A 13,414-nucleotide genomic window follows, 5' to 3' on the forward strand; every position below is an offset into this window, starting at 1 on the left:
GAGTTCTGAGGGGACTGAGGTAGCAGTAGTGTTGTCCGGGCGTACATCTCTCCCCTACATCGCTACTGCTGCTGGGACTTCTGGTTCTCTGGGTGTGAACACAAAGATTATGAAAGGACCAAACTAAGCAAGAGGGCTGTTTAACAACCAACCCAAGAAATGCAGCCATACTTTGAGTCCTTAAAACTGATCAAATGAAACTGCTTCGTCAGTGTGTGTCACATGTTGGATACCAATGAAACAGATGGCAGTTAAGCAATAGCTCAAGTTACTGGCGATCACACAGGTATCTCTGGTGGGGCTTTGAACCATGCTGCTATGGGGGAGCTAAACTTAATTTTCTAGCAAAACATTTTTATCTTTAAGAATATTTGGAAGTATTAGAATAGTGGGTTAACCCTCTGACATCAGTGTCTTAAATGCTCAAGATTCGTAGGAAGGCATTCATGGACATTTCTTTTTCAAGCATACTAATTCAAGGGTGTCTTGTTCAGTTTCCATCCCCTGGATCCTCTACAATGACTCGAAAAAGGGAACACATTGGATAGTGTTGAATTCATGGTCAAAAGACTGAGGCAAAAAGTTAAGAAAATCTTCAGGTACAGTCTGTGCTAGACAGTGATAATGCAATTGCAAACTATTTTCCCCCACACACTCAGATCGCTTTTCAGAAGGGCAAGGTTAGGATGACCATTTAGAACTGTTATTTAGTCTGCTGTAGAAAGAGGAAGTGGTTCTTCCAAAGGAGAATTCTAATTTATCTGATTGGTTGGACATGCTATCTTGTTAGCTGTAATTTAAAACTACTTATTTAGGCACCTCTTAAAAAAATAAAGCCCATACGTTGCATATTATTTTGTGCTGTTTGAATTCAAAGTTCTAAAAGTTACTGTAGTTTTAACCGCATCCTTATTTTTTTCCAAAGTCTAGCAAGTAGGTGCTAACTATACCTGCAGTGCCGCAAGGGAATCTTCGCTACCTCCATTGGAAGAGAATATGCCTAGATTAAGCGTGGAGAGCTGCCCACACAATACCTAGTTTCATGGATACTTCGCTCCAGAGGTGGATAGGCGCACTCCAAGGCAACTAAGGGAACTGGGCAGGCGGGAGGGGGGGGGGGTCGAGGTGGAAGTGTAGGCAAGGAATGTGAGACATGGTTTCCATTGGACGGTATGTACATTTTTCTAACTGATACTACCTTCCCCTGGAGACTCGATCTTTGAAAAATCCCCAGCAATGCAAACAAAAGTGATCAGGATTGATGAGTCTCAGAGGAATCAAGACAAGTGTCCATCCTAAGATGCTCTTCCACCACAGCATAAAATTGAGCATCCACTTTAAATTTAGTATAGCGCAGAGCCCGGCCTGAGGCATGGAAATCCCGGACCCTCTGGTGCCTCACCTCAGTACCCTTTGAACACAGATTTGTAGATACCTGGCTACTCAATCAATATGGGCCCTTGGCATACTAGCGGGGGAAGGTGGGTAGGCCGTACGGAGGAAAGGGAACTAAGAGTACTCTAGTCACAACGATGAGTAACTTTAAATACTCATACATCCCGTCCCCTTTCTTCCATCCTTGTTGGCTATTCCACCGAACAAGACTATAGGGGGGGAGCTGGGATAACCTGCATCTCATCTAGGATGAAGAAAAAAGGTTCTTCAGCAGCGCCTGACCAAACTCTGCATCGCGCCTGGAGCTGGTGTCCAGTGAGTAGTGCTTACAGAAGGCCTACGGAAGCATGTCTCTGAAACGCAACCCATCAACAGTATTGGGTGGGTACCCTCTTTTAGGTTTGCGGGGGAGGGGCTGACTCTTGAGGGTAGTATCATTCAACAAAGAAAAAGGGTGAGTCAAGGCTACCCCTCCCTTAAACGCGCAGGTAGTGCTAGCAACCTACAGAGGGCTAAATTGTATTTTCCTCAGGCATTTGTGATCAAACTAATACGTTAGGGTACTGTTAAAACAGTTTATTCTGAATAAGCATTGAACATGCTATATTATAAGACAATTACCAACAAATATATCACCGCTGTCATTCACAACACAGACATTAGGTTCTAAAAGAGTGAGGTTAGTAACTAAAGTGAATTCATGTGCTGCAAACAGTGACAGCACATTTCATCTGTCGACACTATTGCGTGTTTCCAGTTCGGAGGTCAAGCAGAAAGTTTTTCTGGTTAGCACAGTTTGTAATATCCACCAAACTTTCTTCAGGACACTGGTGCTACAAGCAGTGGGAAGTTGTTATCAAACACGTTTGGTGATAGATGAATCTAAATAAAAACAAATTGTGTCCGAAGGTGTGGCTAATATGAGTAAGATCAACGAAAAATCCACAGTATTAGGCTCTAGTATCTGGAGGTTGGTGCCTACCTAATATTTCTTCAATGCGTCTTAGGCTGAGAATAGGAAAGACTCATCTATACAGTCATATGTTTCAAATTTGCACTGATGGCTGCTGAGAGAGGTGAAAATAAGATATTGTACCTCATTGATCAGCATGCTTCGTATCTGTGTGTTAGGCCTGGCAATAGTGGTTGTTGGATTACCCAGTTAAGTGCTTTTATCAAACGAAGTCCTGAAAAGGCAATAATACTTCGAGGTCAGCAGTGCTGGATCAGCTAAACGCTGCAAGTCGTTCTGGAAGACAAACACAATGTATGCAAGCTGTGTGAGTACCAAACACTCAGCGGGTGGGGGAACAAATTTATATTTTACAAATTCTACCGCAATTGATTGCCCATCTAGGTAGCTAGGTCTCTCTTGACTAACAAGATGAGACTGAATGGCAACGTGCCATATTCTACCAGGATCCAAGTTACATAAAGCTACACCAAGAGGTATAGGGACAAATTGTTTGAACAGGCGTAGGTGGCTTATAAGCCCGATGGTGCAGTTATAGTAGCAGGGGCACACAGTGACAGAGGCATATGCAGAGAAGACTGGCTTAATTATTCAAAGGTGCTGTTGCAGCATGTGTTCTGAGCGCATAGCTGAGAAGGAACAAGTTACTTACCTGTAACTGTTGTTCTCCAGCATGGGTCTGGCATGGATTCACATGCTCATGAATATTCCCCGTCGTCAGGCTGGGACTCCTCGGTAAAGAAAAAATCAGTATCAGTTTTGTTTCTGATCTGTCTTTCGTAGTAGTAACCAATCACTGATCTCTGCGTCATACTGACCACAGCCAATGACTGCCCTCTACCTAAGCCCCGCCTCTGGCAGCCATCTTCAGATTTGGTAGCACGTGAAGAGGCAGTATGACCAAGTGAGGAGCCGCAGAGGGGTAGGTGGGAGGGTTCGCATGTGAATCCATGCCAGACCCATGCTGGAGAACAACAGTTACAGGTAAGTAACTTGTTCCTTCTCCAGCATGGGGTCTGGCATGGATTCACATGCTCATGAATATAAGAATAAATAGCAGTACACACATGCACAACCACGGGGGGGGGTGGCAAAAGGCTCAACATTAAGCAATACAAAAAACTCAACATTAAGCATCTCTTACCTCCTCACCAGGCTCACCTTAAGTGAACAGGTTGCGCAGCACTGCTTGGCCGACCCTGGACTCCTCCCTGGAGTCCCAATCGACACAGTAGAATCTCATGAAGGTGTGCATCGACCTCCACGTAGCAGCCCTGCAGATGTCCAGCAGGGGCACACCAGATAAGAACGCCGTAGCAGCAGCGATCGCTCTGGTCGAGTGGGCTCTCGGACGGCCTGGCAGCGGTCGGTTAGCCAACTGGTGGCAGTGCATGATGCAGCCGGAGAGCCATCTGGAAATAGAAGACTTCGAGAGAGCCTTCCCTTCATTTACAGGTCCAAAGTTCACGAACTGCTGTGATGTCCTCCGGAAACTCTTCGTGCGGTCCACGTAGAACTTCAGCGCTCTAGCCACATCCAGCGAGTGCAAAGTCCTCTCGGCCGGCGACAAAGGAGACAGGAAGAAAACAGGTAACACCAAGGGCTCGTTAAGATGGAGGTCCGACGGCACTTTGGGCATAAAGGAGGTGTGCGTCCTAAGCACCACCCTCGAGGCATGGAAAGTCCAGTACGGTGCTTTGCAGTATAGGGCCTGGATCTCTCCCACTCGTCGTGCGGAGGTAATGGCCACCAGGAATGCAGTCTTCCACGACACAAACTTCATCGATGCGGAGTGCATCGGCTCGAATGGGGGCCCCCATGAGCCTGGTCAGCACCACGTTAAGTTCCCACGCCGGGGCCGGGGCCTTCACCGGCGGGAACGACCGGAACAGTCTCTTCATAAACCTTTACCAGTCGATGGGTGTTAGGAAAGATTTCGTAATTGTAGGTAATTTTCCTTCCATGTGGCAACCCCTAAACTTTTTGCTGTTGTTTTTCACCTTGTTCTTGACTTTGCCAGAGAAGTGCAGCCTTCTGCCGCACTCCTCTAGGCTTTCGCTCCTTTCTTACGGGGAAACTGACATGCCCTTAAGACAGTCAGTACCGGGGAACGCTGTTTCCCGTAGTTTCTTTTATCATGTTGCGGCTTTCGTGCAACATGACACAAGAGGGCACTGTAAGCTAAGTTACAGCTCTCTTGGGTCTCTAGCCTTCTACAGGCCCTAGATACTCGTTTAGGATTGTATCTGGTCGGTGCAAGTGATTCAGGGACAGAATGGTGGCAGCGATCGTTTGTGTTTTGAGCTCCTTTTGGCGTTCTAAGCGCGTTTCTCGCGCTTAACCCAAAATGGTGGCCTGGCTCCCAAAATGGCCAGACCACGAGGCTCCTTTGTCCTGTCCGCTTACCGTCTTGCTCCCTTCACCTTCCCCAGGTCGAGCCGACCCGGGGCCTTCCTTATTTGGACATGTACTTTCCCACGAAACACGGATGCTTTCGCGGGCTTCTACATGTCTTGTGTGTGCCTCCAGGATGTGGGCTGGGATGTCTGGTGCCAATACACATCCTGGGTGCCAGAGAGTCAAGGGTGGTGTGAATGCCTGGGACCACCGTGGTCCGTGATTGGTCCACGAATGGTGTGAGTGTTGATGAGCGGATCTCCCATTGGGTCCCCTCCGTTTTGGCGCGAAGGGAACCGTGGATAAGAGGGGGCTGGAAACACCACTACCATGTCGATCTGAGTTCTCACGAACAAAGGAATACAGGAGCCAAGTATCCTGCAACCAAGAGGCTGGACCGAGAAATCGCTGGTGACCCGCTGAAGGACTTCTCCTCTGCACTGCTGTCGCCTTGTGAAACCCTTTTCACCTTTGATCGAACCAGAAGGCCTGTACTGGTACTTCGACCCTTGGAATAGCGGGAACAGCTATTCTCGGCATCTTCACCATCTCCTGTCAGTAAGCCTTCGGAAGCGTCTCTGGGCCATCCAGCTGACTAACCAGCTTACACGGGAGTCTTGCTCTGTAACCGCCGCCAGGTTGTGTAGTATTTCGAGCCCTTGTCACTCTCACACGCTTCGTACACTTGGCGTTCCCAGGTCTGAAGTGAGTAGTGTACATTTGTCTCAGATACACACGGCCGCTCCGTTGCCCTGCTGTGGTAACAAACTGTGCGGGTTTCTTCGATTGGGACGTCTTTTTACTCAACACGACGACGAGGCGTTCCCTGCTCTTCTGAACCTGCCAGCTGCTGAAACTGACGCGGAGAAGCCTGGGTCTGCTTGCATCGGGGACCGGTGAGTAGCATAGCTAGGATCTGGTCGCCCTCCTGCAGGAGCCCATTGCTTTTCCCCGCTGTGTCAAACAACACCCTTTTTCGTACTCGCGCTCTGCTTCTGCCTACTGTGGATGGCTGCGCTTGAGTCGCGGAACTTGTTCTTTTGTGCACTGAACTGCCTGATTTCCCTCGAAGAGCTTCTCCTTTTGCCCGTTGGCACCAGCGCGTGCAGGCACTTTTGAGCACAAGGCTCCACTCTTCGCAGGGCTCGGACTTCCATCTAGTTAGGTGCCTCTGAAGGTGAACTGGGTCTAAGCATTATTTCGCACTGCCTGTTTTCCCTCCCTTTTAGGTGGACTACACATTTCGTGCATATAACGCTTAAGACTGGTTGTATTTGTATATATATTGTGTTGATATGGTATGTGTTGGTTTACTATCGTTATATTGTGATTTTCTCTAGTTACGGTCATTGTTTTAAAGGCCTTGAAATAAATGTGTATATATATTTTTAATATAACAACTGTTTGGAGTAGTTTGTAAGTGATCTTGCTTTGTGTGCTCATTGCGGGCTTTCAGTCACCCTCACCCCTCTTGAGACCTAGTCTTGACCGCCGCGATCGCTACCTTGATTGGTCTGGCTCGTCCAGAGGTTACCCTGTTCCAAGTAATTAGGTTGGCCTTCTGAACTTCTGCGCCACCAGGACATAGTTCAGAAATCGGTTTTAACAATGGGACCACAGGGACGTCCGTCCTGTGGTTCTGGTATATCTGGAGATCGCCGCCAGATGAATCTTAATGGAGGCATGGGCTAGCCCAGCCTTTGCCAGTGATAGCAGGTACGGCAGTACTTGAGGGGCCGTAATCCGTAGGGGGTTGATCTTCTGTGCTCGGCACCAGATAGAGAACCTCTTCCACTTATGACCGTAGCATTTGAGAGTCAAGGACGCCCTGGCCTTTGCAAGAACCTCTCTGCAATCGGCCGGATATCGTAGCCTCCAAACTCTAGCGCTGCAGGAGCCAAGCCTGCAGGTTCAGCGACGCCGGGTCGTGGTGGAAGATGGTGCTTCCTTCTCTGGAGAGAAGGTCCGCGTCCGCCGACATCTTGATGGGAGGGGATGTTGACAAGTCCAGAAGGTCCGGGAAACAGATCTGCCTCGGCCACGCCGGTGCGACGAGGTTCATCCTGCACCGGGACCTCTTGAGTTGGCTGATGAGGCGAAGCAGCAACGGCAACGGAGGGAACGCATACAGGTATAGGCCGTCCCAGGGGAACGAGAACGCATCGCCCATGCTTCTCGGCTGGGGAAACCTGCTGGCGAACCTCTTGCACTTCGAGTTCGTCGCTGTTGCGAACAGGTCGATTTGGGGTTTGCCCCATCGTCGGAAGAGTTGATCCACCTGATCCTGGCGCAGTTCCCACTCGTGACACGCGCGCAGCTCCCTGCTGAGCGAGTCGGCGATGGTGTTGCTTTCTCCTGCCAGATAGAAGGGAACCAGGAACATCCCCTGGGCGACCGCCCATTGCCACAGATCCTGTGCCTCCTTGGATAGGGCTGGGGATCTGGTGCCTCCCTGCTTCCGTATGTAAAACATTGTCGTGGTGTTGTCCGTGAAGATCCGCACCACCCTGCCCTTGAGCGACGGGAGGAATGATTTGAGAGCCCAGAACACGGCTCAGAGTTCCAGGACATTGATGTGCAGGAGCCTCTCCTCCGGGAGCCAGAGGCCTCTTGCGTGGAGATCTCCGTTGTGGGCGCCCCAACCTTCCAGGGAGGCGTCCGTCGTCACCGTCTCCTGGTACGCCGGCGTCTGAAAGTCCTTGCCCGTCGTGAGGTGTGCTCGAACGCCCCACCACTGAATCGCCCGCCGGAACACCTCGTTGAGGGGGACCCCGTCTTCGAAGGTGCCCATTGCCTGCATCCAACGGGCGTCGAGAAATTCTTGAAGAGGGCGCATCCGTAGTCTGCAGAGGCGCACCAGGTAGATGCAAGAGGACATCATCCCCAGGAGGGACTTGATGGACCTCACCCTGGCCACGTCCGTGGCTAGCAGGCGCTACACTTTGCCTAGAATGGTCTTCGTTCGTTTTTCCGACGGGGCCGCCAGGCGCCTCACTGTATCGAGCTTCGCTCCCAGAAACAGGGCCACCTGCGACGGCACCAGGTTAGGACTTTGGGTAGTTTATGGCGAATCCCAGGTCTGTGAGTAGCTGGATGGTCCTCGTAGTGTGTTCGACAGCGAGTTCCCTCGTCCTTGAGCGGATGAGCCAGTCGTCCAGGTAGGGGTAGACGTGAATCCCCTGCAGGTGCAGCCGTGCCAACACTGGTGCTAGGCACTTGGTAAAGACCCTGGGGGCCGACTTCAATCCGAACGGCAGTGCTCTGAATTGGTAGTGGCGTCCCTGGACGACCAACCTGAGGAACTTTCGGTGACTTTTGAGGATGGGAACGTGGAAGTATGCATCCTCCAGGTCCAATGACGATAGAAAGTCGCCTTCCTCCAGCTGTCCCAGTACGTGCTGGAGGGCAACCATCCTGAACTTTTGTGATCTGATGTGTTTGTTCAAACGACAAAGGTCCCGGATGGGGCGCCAGCCGCCCGTCTTCTTCCTGACGAGGAAGTACCTTGAGTACACCCCGGAGCCTCTTCGGGACAAGCTCGATGGCGCCTTTCCTTAGCATCGCCCGTACTTCCAACAGCAGTTGCGGGACGTGATTTTCCTTCCTGGCCACAGGTGGATTGTGAGGGGACTTCTTCAGGAATTCGATAGAGTGTCCTCTTGCCAGGGTATACAGCACCCAACGGTCGGTGGAGATGGACTTCCACACGCCGACGAAATTCGTCAGCCGGCCTCCCACCGGGGTGCTTCGGTGGGGGCCCGAGACCAAGGCCGGTTCAATCCTGCTTGGAGGTGGTGGCCTTGCCGCCTTGGCCACCTGCAGTATTTCCAGGGCAGGAAGTCCAATATGGGGACCAGCTTAAACCAGAGCTCCCTGTCGTAACGGGCCATGATCGCCAGGGCGTTGGCCGCTTTGATCGTCGTCTCCGCCGATATGACCCGCTGCCCCATGGCGTCCAACTTCTTTCCCTCGCCGTCCAGCGGGGAATTCGACGTCGAGGCTCCTGACCCCGCCGCTTTCTTCTTCGCCACCGCCGAGACGACCGGGTCTGGCGTTGGCTGGGCCCTGAGGCACAGGGGAGCGGTTTCGGGGACCCGGTACTTCTTCTCGTACCGGTCCTGTTTGGCTGGTGCCGTGGAGGGGTTTTTGAGAACCGACAGGCCCTCCTCCCAGATGTCATCGATTAGAGGCACTGCGATTACAGTCTTCCTCTTGGCCTCCCGGCGCTGATGGAGGAAACATTCCTTTTTCTGCTCCTCCGGGCAGAGCTGGAACAATTTGGACGCCCTGGCGATCATGGCGTGGAAAGAGCCAAACTCGTCGGGCGGCGAGGCCCGTGCGACGGGAGACCCGTTCCGTCGTCGTCGCCCTCAGAACCCGTCATCGAGCCCAACGCACCGTCATCTCCCGACTCGTGGGAGGATGAGGAGGGAACTGTAGGCCTTACGGGGGCGAGCGGAGGAGAGCGTTGGGTCCTCTGTCGTTTGTTCTGAGGACTTCCCGACGGGCCAGGTTGCGGGTCCTCCGGCCTGGGCCGTGGGAATCTCGTCCTTATCTCGGAGCATAAGGACTGGATCGCAGACAAAATGGCCGCCGAGCCATCCTGAGGCCTAGGTTCCGGCCGCGCCGGAAGGGAAGGCTGCTCTTCCTCGCCATCGTAGTCGTCCTCGGTTATCTCCCGAGGATCTTCCTTACGGGATCGAACCTTCTCGAATTGAACTTCGAGGTTCCTCACGGTCTCGGTCAGTTCCTCCTCCGAGGCGGACTCTGAGCTCGAGGAGGCTACCGTGCCCCCCCCTCGCTTCTTCCACCATGGCGGCCACGACGATGGGCTGAAAAGAGGATTCCCTCCTTGGCGGCAGAGAAACTCTAGTCCCGGAGGCAGTCTCCGCTGGCGGGGTCTCTGCCGGCTTGGCCAGAGTCACCGCGATCGCCTCGATAGAGGCCTTTGCCTGCTGGGTAGGGGCCTTCACCACCTTAGGTGCATCCCGGGCCTTCTCCTTCGGGGGAGGGGCAACGCCTCGCTCCCCCTCTTCCGAGATCGGACGGGGCTTCTCCCGAAGCTTACCTGGGGTCTCGGACTTCCTCTTCCCCGGAGCGCTGGCTCATGGTTGACGGTGCCGGGGAAGGTGCGCCCTGCCTGGCGACCGAAGAGCCAGACCTTTCGGCGCTCCCGGAGCCAGCGGACTCGCGGCGCTTGGCCTGGTGTTGGGCCCCCGTCGCCGGGGCGCCCGCACAGGACTTAGAAGCCCGCTCGGACCCTTTCTTCTTCTCACCCGTTGAGCCCTTCTCCAACCAGCTGGCGAGACGGGATCGACGGTCCCTCATGGTCCGCTCCGACAAGTTCTTGCAGAACTGGCAGTCCTTCTCTACATGAGTCTTGTCCCCATGAAGACAGCAGAGGCATTGCGAATGTTCGTCTTCCTTAAACACATTCTGCAGCCCGCATCCAGGGCAGCTGCGAAATAGTTTGGGTCCGGGCGACGAACTCGCATCCTGGGCCATCTCGAAGTAGGCCGCGAATCTTCTGGAATCCTCCAAGAAGTTGATTCGACGAAATCTTCACCCTTGAGGGGCGTAGGAAAATCCCGCAACGGGTAGCCGTTAACGGGAGTAGAAACGGTGGAGCTTGATGCTCGATTAACCGAAAAAGTGTGAAAATTCACCTGAAAAAGCACGAAACACCCAGTAAAAGCTCGAGAGCTAAGCACAAAGACTCCCAACACTTGAACGTGCGGTAAAAATCTGAAGATGGCTGCCAGAGGCGGGGCTTAGGTAGAGGGCAGTCATTGGCTGTGGTCAGTATGACGCAGAGATCAGTGATTGGTTACTACTACGAAAGACAGATCAGAAACGAAACCGATGCAGATTTTTTCTTTACCGAGGATTCCCAGCCTGACGATGGGGAATATTCATGAGCATGTGAATCCATGCCAGACCCCATGCTGGAGAATGGATTACTGACTAAGGCATAGGTTGCTAGGCAACCTGGAACCACAGTTTGGGTGTGGTGCATGTGAATTAAATCTACGATTGTGTCCGTATCTTTAAGGACCGCTGAGTGCCAGTGATTAATGAGGCAGAGGGGTGTGGTTACTGGAGGGCTGCCCATTTCAAAAAAGCTCGAGGGCAATACTTACTGTTTAGCCACTCCGATGAATGCAACAGGTAGTGGCTAAAACCGCACAGCATCTAGTTGAACGGGTTACTGACTAAAGCACAGGTTGCTAGGCAACCTGATCCAGCATGAGTACTGTGTACACGAGTAAATTATGCGCTCGTGTCTGTACTTTTAAAGCGATACTTAGCAAGAACACTGGGTGCCAAATGATAATAAGGCAATGATGCATATATAAAGGAACTTGTACAAAAGATGGAAGTAACACTTCCTGTACGGCCGCTCCGTCAAGTGGACCGGTTAGTCGCTGGATCCTGCGCATGAGTCTGCGTTGCCGATCTGGATGAAATCACCCAGCTTTGACAACAAAAGCAGCTTGGTTGTCGCTTATTACCATATAGCTTTGCTTTGCCAAGGAGCCGTTTAAATTACTGAACAATTGTGTTAATTAAATAAGAACACATAGTTGACATGAAAAGCGGCTGGGTTGTCACTTAACGAGTAACGTTGATTCGCTGAGGAGCTGTTTAAGTCACTAAGCACACGTGTCTGCTGAATAAGAAACATAGTTATGCACTAATAAGATTGAAAGGGCTGTGGCTCACCCACATAGAGAAAGTAAATGGTCTTCGCGCAGGTTGTCAAAAGTGACTGTCTCTAGTGGGGCATTGTTTAGTAAACTCATCAAGTTGACAAGAGGCATACAACTCTCAGAAGAGTGTCCATTTTGAGCAACATCCATATATAGGGCCTTGTTAATCATGTGTCCAGGACGAGGCTGAATATCACAAACCGTTGTGCAAGATGGACTAGAAGGTAACACCAAATTCACTAGAGGGTAATAACATCACACATCAACAGAAGACTTGGCAGAATGACATTAACATGGTTATACATGCTTAATGAATAAGTGTTCGTGTATATTTACGTGAAACAGCCAAAACGGGCAAAGCATCCCCAGGAATTTCAGTAACATTAGTCCTATATGGTTATTACATCAGGTCCTTGCAAGATTGTTTGAATAGGGCACTGTGTTCATAGTTGGTGACAGAGTGTATTAACATATTGTGGCAAAATACATGGCGGTTGTGTCCTATAATACATTGTTTTTTTAATGCTTCTTCAGAATAAACTTTGTTTTAACAGTAGTCTCACTTATTAGTTAAATCACAAATGGCTGAGGAAAATACACCTTAGCCCTCTATAAGTTGCTAGCACTACCTGTGCGTTTAAGGGAGGGGTAGCCTTCACTCACCCTTATTCTTGTTTGAACTGATGCTGCCCCCGGGCACCCTGCAAACAAAAGAGGGTACCCACCCAATTCTGGTTGGTGGGTGCGATTTCATCACAAAATGGAGAACATAAATATAGTCACCTTCTCCAACTACTTGCTACACCGTTCATGTTGGGCCAACCTCCTCCAACTGCGGCCACTGAGAATACATCAACCACAGACCTCGACACCATTACTCGGAAGAAAGAAACTTGTACAAACAGAATCCCATGGACAGCTTATGCTGGAATATCTAAAGGCTGGAGTAATACCTGAAGGCCTACAGGTTAAGAACATCTGCAGAGTCTTTTTAGACAATCCTAAATTTAAAATCAAGTTTAGTGGTGTGGGAAACAAGTGTTCACGCAACTGGGTGATTCTAGTCATCGAGACAGCAGAGGAAGAAGCAAAACTACAAAAAACTCAAAACACTAGAGGATAAGATACAGATTCCGTGTTCCCGATATCAAAGAACAACTTGAAAAGATCTGTGAAGAAATCATAAAATTCAAACAGTTCACCCTTGACAAGAAAATATGGAAACTGAAGAAAGATATAGAAAGTTACAAAGAGGAAAAAACCGATAGAAACCTTGGAAAGGATAGGTATCGGTTTTTTCCTATCAACAAAACCTGACCCAAACCAGTGGAGAATATAATTAATATCAATATCCTAGAAAATGTGTCACTTTCTCCAATACTTCCAACAGTAGCTACTCCGATTCCACCAACGGAAGCCCTTCAACCTCAAGTAGAGGCAGACAACACCACAGGCGACTACAGCAGTTTTTTCAAGGGAAGGGAAGAAGAGGCAAGACCCGCCAACAAGGGCCCCACAGAATGCAGACCAGACAATGGATATCACCTCCACCACAAATGTGGTAATCCCAATATTCAATTTGAATAATCACATACTGACCAAAGATGAAATCAGCAACTTGAGCAAAGGACTAAGCTTTATACCCAACACCAATGTCGACAGATTTACCACAGAAGTAGAATTACACCAATTTTTTTAGGCTTATCCGCCTCTTCCGAGACAAACTGGAAAAAGATCCTCCTAAAACCACCATCAGTCTTTACACCCCTTTCTTCGATGGCTGAAATTTTGGCATTTGAAAACAGAATTTTGGCAGAAGTCGACATGATGTTCTCCAAGATGATTCATTTTTCAGACAATCTTACAAAAGAAGAAAGATCAGCACTCAAAACCTTAGAAGGAGAACATGATTGCATCATAAAACCAGCAGACAAGGTAT

The sequence above is a fragment of the Ambystoma mexicanum genome, chromosome 3p (genome assembly GCF_040938575.1).
Source record: "Ambystoma mexicanum isolate Mex_15411 chromosome 3p, UKY_AmexF1_1, whole genome shotgun sequence".
Taxonomy (NCBI): Eukaryota; Metazoa; Chordata; class Amphibia; order Caudata; family Ambystomatidae; genus Ambystoma; species Ambystoma mexicanum.